At 30.2% G+C, this 12,898-nt stretch overlaps 1 protein-coding gene across 2 annotated transcripts in view; it reads right to left on the bottom strand.

Annotated features, from left to right (window-relative positions):
• Positions 1–5,727, bottom strand: part of LOC114132315 (thyrostimulin alpha-2 subunit) — a 45,319-nt gene extending 39,592 nt beyond the window's left edge. Inside the window, exons 1-2 of one of the 2 annotated variants that reach the window (XM_027997739.2) lie at positions 5,510–5,727; positions 5,152–5,440 (exon numbers count right to left, since the gene is read on the bottom strand). The gene's annotated coding sequence lies outside the window, so the exon portion shown is untranslated. The remainder of the gene's footprint in view (positions 1–5,151; positions 5,441–5,509) is intronic. The other variant, XM_027997738.2, reaches the window with a different exon arrangement.
• Positions 5,728–12,898: the final 7,171 nt, after the last annotated feature.

Raw genomic sequence — 12,898 nt, 5'->3', positions numbered from 1 at the left:
TTAACCTTAACATTCAACCAATAACGTAGTTATACTACTAACAAATATTGACATTAACATTAATTTAACGTCTTGAACCGTAACAAATATACATAACAAGATATCTGATACATTTAAATCGTAATTAAAATACGATTATAAATCATTTTTTTAACACAAGCAACTTAATTCATATCCATATGAACTTGAGTCTTTAAATATTTTTGTCCATAAAACGCGTTGTGTCTTCTTAGCACGTAGTAAATATACATTATAATAATTATACATTGACATAATATTATATTTACGATAAATAAAATATACGCCTAATAAACTGCAATACTTTGGGACCAAAGGTTAAGTTAGGTTAAAGTAAACAAATTGTTACGAACCCCGTGGATCTAGGACCAAGGTAAAAATGTTATTGAAAATTTATAAAGTATCATGTAATGGCGCTACTGCTACAAGTCACGTGTTGGTCATGACACAAAGCCGCGATTTTTGGAAGAGTCCGTTGAGCGGCACAACTATAGCGAGTAAGTAATGAGTATGATCTGTCATTCACCACTTCCAATGTAAAATGGCAAAGAAATATTAAAACGTAGGCGAACACAGTTGAATTATTGAAAGTGAAGATTAGAATACAACCGACGCATCTTCTGTTGATCATTGATTGAAGTTATTATGCACAAATAAGTGAAATAAAGTAACCCGCACAATCATCAGGTTCGAGCTAAGCAAGACGTTATATGAATTCGACACATATACGTAATATGTACACTCAAACAGTAGTGATAAGGATATTACTTTAGCTATCTCGAATCCGTTTGACTTAAAACAAATATATTTTAATGTAATATACTAAATATACAAAAATTTATTTTTATATATTACTAAATACCATTATCGGAACAATGATAATTTACAAATGTAATTTCCGGATTTCAGAAAAAAAACATACTTATTGTAAAATAAATTTTTAAATAATATTATATGATATCAATAATATGAAATTAAAAATAAAATTATACAAATTATATATAATACTATACAATTGTATTTATACTAGAATAATTATTAATTATAAAAAATAATTATTTATTAATTTTAAGTAAATAGAAAATAAGAGACCAATTTGCCATTCCCAATTAAAAACCATTTACATTTATGTACCTCTCATATCACTATATCTTATTTATAATAGTAATCTTGAATATTTCTCATAATTCGCACAAAATCTCTGTATTAACTGTATTTTTTATTAGTATGATAAATTAATAAAAACTAAAATACATATAGATAAATATTTTATAATTTTGTTACTTATATTATGATGTTAGATTATGTGATTTTAAATTTGATCACACAACAAGCTTAAAAAATCTAATAACAGTAATAACTAACAGTTTCACTAATAACAATCGAATATCAATTAACCGTATCGAATGTTGGCGATAAAAATTTAACAAGTAATCGTGTTAAAATGAAAACAAGCAAAGATATCAAAAATATTTTTATGGACCGCTGCAACTGCAAACACTAGACACGAGTGTATTAATATCGCATAACCAATGCGCCGCCGTACGTTTAAAGACCACAACGTAATATAATGAAAATAATAATATTTACTGTCAATTTCCAATGATGGTGTAGAGATAAAACATAACACAATATTTATTTCAAAAAAAAAATTTAAATAAAAATTAATCAAACAAAACAAAATGTCCTACCTATATCGAAAATTTGCATAAAAAAAAAAAATATTCATTATTCCCGACAGAAACATTAATTTCAAATTTACACTAACTACGGTGACATATTAATATATTACCAAGGGTGGTACATAAAAGTATAAAATCGTAAACGATGATGTTGTAGTAAAAGCTGTATTTCCCAACTTAGGACCAGAAAAAATTAACAAATATAAAATATACTGTTTGATATGTATTTGTGTTTGAGTATACTTCAATTCACAGTGTATCCACAGCTTTGTGGGCAGATTCAATTGAGATAGCCGATAGATCATACAATTGCCACTTAGATACATTTCAACAGAATGATAATTTCAATAATATAATTTTTAATAATATATGTATGTAAATATGTAATGCGTTATAATAATGCGTACTAAAATACATGGTTATTGTAATTTTTCCAAACAAGCGATTTTAAGTATGGTAATTACATGCAGATGCGTCATCCGATTAGTTGAACTGTATTATATAAGCTTTCAAAATTGCTATTTTCATATAAAGTATCTAATGAATCATCAGGTACTATAATTACCCAGCAGACAAATGTCTGTTATGTTATTCGACCACCCCATTCAAGATAATAATACATAATAGTTTAAATGTGCCTAGTATAATATGTTGACCAAACAATCTAGTAAACTAGTAGAGGAAAAATAGGTCCGCCTATAAAAATATTGTTTGTTACTATTAAGTTATGGGTTTACCGTTTTGGTCCGTTAATTAAATTCTAATTTAACCGTTACAGTCAAACACTTAAATCTACTCTGATACGAATAATTAGTATCCAACTACGCATTATACTACTTTACATTATACAAGAACAGTCCGGTAAGATGATATCCGTAATCTAATATTGCAACACGCCTCCTTCGTTAGTGAAATCAAGTGGTTGTCGATATTCATATTTTTATCTAGTTAAAGATAAGTTGGTTAGCTGCACCCGCTACACGAAACGGTCTTATGAACCGCGTTGTTGGACCGATACAAATAAAGTTTTTAAGTTTACTTTACAAGTCCTGGAAACTTATGACCTGCGTTCATAAACTAACACAATTTAACGTGGTATATCGACGTATACAAATTGTATTTATTATTTAAAATAGTAAAAATATTATATAGTAAACTATCAGACGAGTAACAGTGTTTTCGAAGATAATATATTAACGATCAGAGAAGTAGCAGAGTACAAGTTGAACGATTTGGTTATTGTGATTTGAGTATAAATTAGACTATTATACCTATAGGTAATAGTAAAACAATTAAAATACTATGTTAAAAACGTAGAGATGACTGTTAGTGTTTCTATTTTGCTATTCAAAACTCGACTACACTACAAAACTAATAATATACAAGTTCGGACGCAATTCTCACGATTCTCACGTGTTCTGTTTGCTTAAGCGAATTCACCGAGAGTGACATAAACAACGAGTTAGTTATTTATAAAACGTTACAATATTTAAGGGCAGTGATTGTCTTGGAAGGTGTATGGAGACATAACTAACAGCGTATACTCGTTTACTATTTAGTGCATTAGCGTATTTACCCTGTAAAACTAGTACAAATACTAACGTATTAAAAAAAATACGTAGTCTGTGCACGATGTTTGAGGTTAATAAACTAAACAATTTGTATTCTATATAATTAAATTTATTTATTTACTTCTCCAACGGTCCGTGTTGTGAACTACTATTTGTTTTATTATATTATATTTTATTATTGATTTTTGATAGGTCGAATAAAATATCAATCGTATCATTGCTTTAAATTATTCATAAATGAGCTGATTCCCTATAGATAATTAGAACCCATATTTTAAAGAAAATATCACTGTAAAAGAATATCGTTGTTTCAACCGGTCGAAAAAAATTCAAATTATTTCAAAATATAAAAACGGCTGAATCAATTATTTAAGAAATTCATCAATTTATATAATCATTAATTACTCAAAAATGTATTTGTTATAGATAATTATATTGTGAAACGTTTAAATTATTGGTATCAATATGCGCTTATCTCAATTGGTTTTACTCAGAAACGTTCCGTGTATTAACAATAATATTATAAAGTGTATTTTAATACTCTGTTGTGTTGGAAATTGATTAAAAATACTTTTTATGGATTAAGCCAACCCCCGTTTGTATCTGACGATGGATTTACTCCGTCAATTTCCCCGATCGCTTTTCTAATTCTGCGATGCACATTTTCGTTCTTGTGTATCTGGTCGACAAAAGCATTTTAATCACCTACAGTCACCGCGGACCGTTAAAAAGGTAAGGTTTAGAGAAACTCCCATGCCGTCGAGTTAAGATGTATATTAATTAATGACGTATGATATGAGCCTTCAAAATTGATTCAAATCAGTCGTAATTTTTTTTCAATCGGCCAAAACAAAGGACCTTATTCTGTAAAATATAACATAGTACGAGATTCCTTACTATAGTCCAGTAAATAGAAACACGGTATAGTCGTCCAACGTGTCAGACGACCAACTTACGGTTAACTACAATCGAGGCGGAACCCATAAACCTAATTATTGTAATGTTCGAGGTCTCGTGTGATATAATATATCAGAGCGCATAAGCACAGGGTGGCGGCGGCCCCGCTCCGGCATAGGTCTCCCACGGCCCTCCGCTCCGCCCACCAACCAATGGACAAAAACTTACGGAATTACGCGTAGGTAGTACGAGCACACTGAAAATTCGGTCGTACAAAACTATATACATAATACAATATATACCTATAATATTATAATAATATTATTATGGTAGCAATTTCGTCGGCTTCGTATGTACGAATCGACCGATCGCTATAAATTTATTTTCCATTACATTTAAATGATATCGTGACGATTAAAATGAAAAGCGACGCAGTCCGGTAGCATAACGTTCTGTGATGGACCGCAGTCGGCCACCAACGTCATACTCGCAATATCGGCATATCGTTATTAGAACGATATGCGTAGACGTAAACTACTGTACAATATATATTAATAGTTAATATTTACAACAACCAACTGCGTATATTATATCATATAAACGACCTAAACAGCGACGAAAAATACTGTCTGCGTGATATGACATCATTACGAGCTACACGTAGTCACATATTATATAATATTATACAGGTACTTAATATTATAACAGCCACACTTTTGTAATCGAAATGTTATCGTAATAACGAAATATAATATATGGCAACAGGTGGCGCGCAATCGTGCGTATTCTCGACGCAGACCACTTCCGACGAGCCAATAACAATAATACTATGATATGGGCGTTTCGATTGAAACAATAATAATAACGTATAATTATTATTATTATCACAACGATATCGCAGTGCGTTTGATATTCATTAACATATTATAACAATAATAATATTATCGTGTCGCGGCGGCGACGTCAAACGTCGTCTCACTCACCTTTCGCGTGTCCGGCGACCACTTGCCGACCGACGATTTCGATATTAATATGGACGAGTAGTAGTGGCACGTGCTTGCAGACGACGACGACGACGACTGTACCAGCGACACACTGACTGGCGTTCGTTCCCCCCGCGCTGAACACGGCACTGAACGGCCCCGTGGCGAACGCGGCGTGCGGACGGTCCTCGCGCGGTCGTCGGGCGGTGGTTATTTTTCCTCCGCGCCGCCTGGCGAGACGATCACACACGCGATGCACACGTAACGGTGTCCTGTCGTCCGCCGCCGCCTGCGAAGAGATATACGTTTGTTTAGTCTTTATTTTTATTCGTCAACAATACGACATGAGTATACTTACGATATTACTCTGTTATTATATTCGCTGTAATTCTGTGCCCGTGATCTATTCGATAACTCGGCGGCGTTGGATCCGCGCGAGTGTTCCCCCGCGCAGCGGTGGCGAAAGATTCTCACACTCGTCGAGAATAAAAACACGAGTGGTAAAACTGCGCGTCTCTATAAACGGAACGACAAGATCCAAATCGTTTTTAAAATATTATAACTGCATGTTTAAACGAAATTTTAATATTTGCAGGTCGACATTCCAAGACTCGGCGGTTTTTCGTCATTTTGGAAATATACCTAACGAAAAACAACAATTTGATGAAAATCTTTGGGAAATTTCCTATTTTTCGAAAATATTTTTTCCCAACCGTTTTAATATTAAATGGAAATCATGCATTCCTCTCCCTACAATCACCATTTTCTTCTCAAATCAACTACAACGTTAAAAAGTTATAGCATTTTTATTACTCAAAAAGGTGATGAAACACACAAAAAACAAGTACCTACATAATATTATCGCCGTTGTTTTAAGGTTTCATTATACCTTTATTTACGTTTTTCCGTTTATGTATATTAATATGAATAGTTTATTTTATTTTTTATGCATTTCAGTGATACTGATAAAAGGTAACACGGCATTCTGTATAGGCTATTTAGCTACACATCACTGTTGCGGGTGGAGATCTGCTGTAGTTTATTGGATACCATCTTATTATTATATAAGTATTTATAATAGTCATAAATTCATAACCTTATCTTTACCAATTTGTATGTGTGGGTGAATCATTTATTGCCGGTGAAACGCGTAAAATCATTTCTGTCGCTATAGGTATTAAGCGTATAAGAGACTGAATGTCGTAGGCGTAAGTACGTAATATCATACATTACACCATACTTAAAATAACAATATTAAATAAACGACAATAACAATGTATATCATTGTAATATACGTAATGTACGGATACGAGATAATGTACAATAATATAACGGTGTGTGGTGAAATCCAAAGGGGGGGAGGATCCCACGGAAACGTGCAAATGGATATTAATATATTGTATATACCTTTTCACTACCACGCGAATTACTGTCATAAGACAATAATATTATGGAGTATTGTTTCATAAAATTCGCCTTCGCATTTAAGTGCTGCAGAATTGTTTTACGTTTCAAACTCGATCCACAGAATAGTGCTGCAAGAGAGCGGTTCGAAATTTGATTTATTATATTATAATATTATTTTACAGTATGAATATCCACCTATTATTATATTATCATAATGTCAAATAATGTGGTACAATACATCAATACGCCGTGGAAGGAAACGACCGTAAAACACGTGATATCCGATGGCCCGATCGTTCGTTGTGTATCAATGGCTATTAAAATTGCGGATATATTATGCTGTTATGTGAGCATATAGAAAGCAATGCGAAATCAGTCCTTTGCGATCGACAGACAAGAGAACAGTGCATTGTAATGATATAGGTACTTCACTCCTACGCGTCGTTTGTCACAATGCATTTATATGGATACGATGGGACTCACGAGAACCCAATTTCCGTAGGAAACGAAAACTAGAAACGGAGAACTATCGTGTACCTATATATATATGGGTACAAAGAAAATTTATCAAGCATGCTCATCACCCATTTTTTCTCTTCTTCAATAATATGCTGTTATTTAAAACCAGAATTACTATATTTTACTTAAAAACCATATTTTCATACTCTTGAGATTTTTATACTACTTATAAAGAGTGTCCTATGATAAACAAACTTCTGTTTTATTCTATAAATTATCTAACAGAACATTTTTCTGAAAATATTGACGTTTCAGAATCAAAATTTGAACGAGTGATTTTTGAGTTGTTCAACTTTGTGTATTAAAGATAGTAGGTCCTTGATAACGAGTTTGGAAAATATGATGATTCTAATGGTAGCTTGTAAGTTTTAGTAATTTATTTTAATTTATCAAAGGTCAAAGTATAATAAATACTAAATACTATATTATAACATTAATTTTATTTTTTCATAAAACCATTTTAAGATAAAGACTGTTATATTTAATAAAAATATTTAAATAATTTTCAAACTACTCGTTCCAATTTTAAATTCGATACACAAGAGTTTTCAAAAAAAGATATCCACTAAATAATTTAAAACAAAAAAAAGTAGTCACCATTTGAAAAACTGAAAATTATTTAATTGTGTCACCACAATACACTCCCTAAGTAGTAAGAAAAATTTTAAAATTTTAAAAATGTGGTAATTAATATTATAGATATGTAAAAATTCCAAAATTTTAAATATTAAAATATTAATTGGGAAAAATGGAGGTGATCAACTTTGAAAAGTCTCTTTGTATACTGTGTAAGGAGTATAGCAACTATAAGGCTATACCTATAAAATGATTAGATAATTATGTACATAATACTTCAGCTATTCGTTTTATGAATATAGTTTTAATGAGTTTATTTTATAATATCTACCTACACATTTTAATATTTTACATACTAGGTATAATAGGTAGGTAGGTGCAACTATCTATAATACAACATTTTATATAGCAATCGTATAAGCAATTAAGAGTTATTTTTTGCAACGACTTACTTATACTTGAATTTACATAAGTATAATTATAACATAATACTTCAGCTACGTTGTGTGTTATTCTTTTATTATTTCTCTTTTGTCATACGTACATTATCAAATATTCAAACACAGCTAAAGAAACATACTAACATTATTTATTAATGTATTTTTATATTGGATCTTTAGTAACTGTCAATTTATTTAAAATTCTGTTTGACATTATGCAAAACAATAGATTCTTTGATAAAACTAGTACTAACCTAAAGAAGAATAAGAACCTATAGTCATTTGTAAGTTATTATTAATATATAAACCGATATAACTTAATAAATATACTTTAAAGAAATTCTTATTTAGTTGTTATTTTCAGTTAATGTTTTTTAAGTTAAAAGTGTACAGCCTAAATTTAAATGTATTTAATAATCGTATAATATTACAACCAATCATAACAACGATTCCAAATACGTTATATAGTGTTTTCAATCGTTTTTGGTTACCTATTAAGTTTAGATACTTAGTATGCAAAAAAACAAATCTAGTTCATAACAACGATGGCTATTATATTACATATTGTTACGAGTTAAAATAATATAATGACAGCAAATAAATAACATCCACAGTATTTGATATTCTTGGTCAATTAACATTGAAAACAAGTTTAATCGAATTTTGACGATTTTATAAAAGTAGGTATAAAAGACAAAATAAAAGTTATTCGTTCGAATATCGTTATTGACTTTTCGTGAAATAAAAAATCGGAAATGCGTTTTAAAATCTGATTAGGTATGTATATATTATATTGTTAGGTATTTATTTAATACCTAACCATAATAAATATATAAATATAATTACAAATTATTAATTAAAGTATCTACCTACCTTAAATTGTACTGCAACACAATAAACCGGGTTTTGTAGTAATAATACCTAGTACTTGGTAGTATCATCATTATCTAGTAGTCGTAGGAGTGTACACATCCACTATCCCGTAAATACTCGTAAACTTATTGGCCTTCAGGTTACAATTAACATCACAACTGCACTTGATCACTCAGTGACATCCTTACGTACTCTAGTATATAATACATTTCACGAACGACAGTATTGTTGATCTTTAGTATTTTTCATTTTGATCATGTGGCTTTTTACAGTGCTTCTAAACTATATAGGTAGTTAATAACAAACAAGCAACAGCTAACGTCATATTACATGTCAAATATTGCAGTCACATAAAAATTCCTACGCACTAAAAGAAATATGAAGCATCTATATATCTTTATGTTCTTTATAATATAATACTGTGTTCTTGTGTTTATATACATTTTTTATCTCAAATATTATATGTAAAAAGTCCTATGGTTTCGGGTAGAATTAGTGGCTATATTATTATTTTTGAATTCCATTGAACAAATCTGTACTCAATTCGTATTCAAATTTTTTACTCCAGTTCTTATACTTTTTTGTAAATTCGAAATCAAAATGGCCACTTATTGATTTATATGCTATTGAGGTATTATATTAAACTGTTATGAGTTTTCAAGGACATTATTATTTAAAATATTCGTCATATATTTTTGTATGCCAATTATAGAACATTATTGAGCCAATATAATACTTAAATGTTGTTGTGTAATTATGTTAAACTACAGATACATTGACTTATACACAAATTTAATGAAAACTATTATTATATTTTTATTTTACAGTGGGAGTTGCTTAATAATAATTGTAATTTAAATAATGAGCATCTAAATACAATATCAAATTCACACGTAAACAGACATTTGATTAGATAATGTTTAATTTATATCTACTATATATTTAATATTTTACAGATACTTTAGAGTATCTAGTTGTTGCTATCAGAAATTATTAAGCATTTTAAATCCTCGAAACTTGTGAAAAACTTAAATTACAAAATTTAAGTATAATTGTTTAATTAGACATTATAATTGTGACGAGTTACTATAAATATTATTATTTATTTGATACTTTTATATAGTTTATATTATAGTTTATACCCAAGTAAGGAGTATGTAGTAAGTAGTTTGTAGAAAATGAATCTTATTTATTTCTCAATTTTAATCCTATGTAGTAAACTATTTTTGTAATTGTTTATTTTACCGTATATGTATATTTGAAAGATGATAGAATAAGACTCTGCAACAAAATAAATCCAGAATGAAATATTACAATATGATTTCAATACAAAATACTAATAATATTATATGAACAGTGAACACACATGGTAAACGGCACCTTTAATAATGATAGCTATAAATTATCATCCATTTCACCTAATAATAATATCGCATTTGTTGTTCGTACATATTGTACCATAATGTTTATCGAAAATTGAATTATATTAAAAAACAATAATTCAAAACGCCGTATTCTGTGAGAAATGGTGAAATTGTTTTTCATTTACGTGCGCTGTATAAATCTTTTATTTGATAGACAAAACCAACTTTTTTTGTTTTATTTAATTTTGAACAAAACAAGCACGAAGGTACAGTGTTATGTATTATGATATAAACATATTGCGTATATATATATTTTTTAAATAAAACCGAGTTAGCACATTTAAAGTTAATGTAAATATAATGTATCATTGGTATCAATGACGCATTATACGGTATATGGATTTGTATGATTATTGTATTCTTATAGTCATCGTTCTAAGATAAATCATATAATTATATTATATAGGACTTAATTTTTTTTTATACTCTGTGTATGGGTGGGTCTATTATTATCATTTATCATATTATGATACAATATTGATGTATATATAGAGATAGATAGGCATGTCCAATGAAATAATACACTATTATTATTACGTCGAAGAGCTGCAGAGCAGGTCGATCGGATCTGCCGATCGGAAAGTCACGACACCGGGTATATTATACTTATGTATACGCTTTAGGCGCCGGATAAGGTTACCTCGCAGGAATTGCACTGCTGGATGATATTATTGCTGTAGGTAGCAAATGCGCTCGTTGCACCGATGTGCACACGTGTACTATATATTTACAGTAATTGAATTATATTACGTTTTCCGGACCCAGTAAACTGATAGAGATCCAACAAAGACCTAACGTATATAACATAATAGTAATGGCACTATGACTTTGAACGCAAACGTTGAATGAAATGCAGGCAGCAGGCTTGCATCATTTATTATTTGCAGCATGCGATAATAATTCTCCGTAAGATAAATGGTACCTGATACACATTTTTCTTTATTATTTTTACGATTTTCAGCCAGTATTATATTATTGTAAGTTGATATTTGATACATAAATACATCAATATTATCTTTATAACTTTTAATAACGCATGCATGATGTGTTATGACGATAATGCCTACATACCTGTACTCGTAAATGCTGTCAAACTAAAAAACAAAGGTTTTATATTGACTTATCGATGATTGTTCAATTAAAATGAAACATTATTATATATTTTCTTTATGGTTAGCAGCAAGTTTTAAGTACTACGGTATAAACAATTATTCAATATTTTAGTGTTGTATTATTGATAGTACATATAATATTATAATGTAATTATTTTAAGCAATATAATTTCGATTTTAACCGCTGTTTGGAAAAATTAATGTTGGTTAAGAACGATAATGGCTACCCTACAGAAAATATTTCTATACACATATAAAGCATAACTCATAAAGCAACATTATCGCTTATAACCGTTTGACCTGCGTGGCTACGTAGGTACATTGTAATAGACATATACGTACACATATTAGCGGCAGTTTAATCAACCGAAGCAATGATAATAATATATGTAATATATAATAAATTAAATATGTGTGCATAGTTATAGAACTTAACCTGTTGGGCTTGGTGTTTAAGGTGTATATTATAACTCGCGTTTCGTTCCCCGGTCTGCTGAAGTAACGCACCCAGCCAGAGGACACTTCTTTAAAGGGCGCACCTATTTTTTTATTAATTTTTTTTTTTTTTGTTGTTCCGAGCCACGACAAATCTAACGTCTGCGTTTTTTTCTCTTTATATATACGTGTCTGTGGCTCTGCGTGTGCATGTGAATGTGTGTGTGTGTGTATGAGCACGCGTGTGTGTTATAAGGACAATAAAATACGATTCTGGCAGACCCACATGACTACAAAACGATCGGATGTACTCGCACACACTCACGCGCGCGCGCGTTTATAATGGTGGTGCATGTACGTATGTATATTGAATGTATGTATGTATATTATATTCTTTGCGTCTCTCTCTTTAAAAAAAATAAAATAATAATAATATACGGACGTACGTGGGCGAAGTTTTGAACTCGTCGTGATGAGGCGCGCAGGCCACATGAATGAATACGCGCCCGGGGCACGGCGCAGGCGAATGCGGGTGATTTAAAATAATAAAAAAATAAAAATTATAAAATAAAACCCATTCAAGGTCCACGCGTTGTTGTATTGCTTTATTATTATTGTTATTATAAATCCAATAACGGAATTTGCCATAGTCGTCGCTGCGCGAAGGATCGGTACAGGTATTATAATAATATAATATTGAACGCACACCAATATGTATAATGTATATATATGTATATATTATATGGTATTAGGCGTCTATATATCTACTATTACCGGGGTTTGCAATTAATTTCCTATAAACGTACTAAATATAATACGCTAACAGCGTATTATGAAAATAAATAAATAAACAGTATGATATTTTTATATTTTTGCATTTCTATGACTTTACATTGAAAATTGTAGTAAATTTAATTTAAATGTCGATATATTTTAAAACTACAGAGACGAAAATTATCTT

The sequence above is a fragment of the Aphis gossypii genome, chromosome 3, assembly GCF_020184175.1.
Source record: "Aphis gossypii isolate Hap1 chromosome 3, ASM2018417v2, whole genome shotgun sequence".
In the NCBI taxonomy this organism is placed as follows: domain Eukaryota; kingdom Metazoa; phylum Arthropoda; class Insecta; order Hemiptera; family Aphididae; genus Aphis; species Aphis gossypii.
The sequence above is the reverse complement of the archived record's forward strand: the minus strand, read 5'-3'. Positions and strand labels throughout refer to the sequence as shown.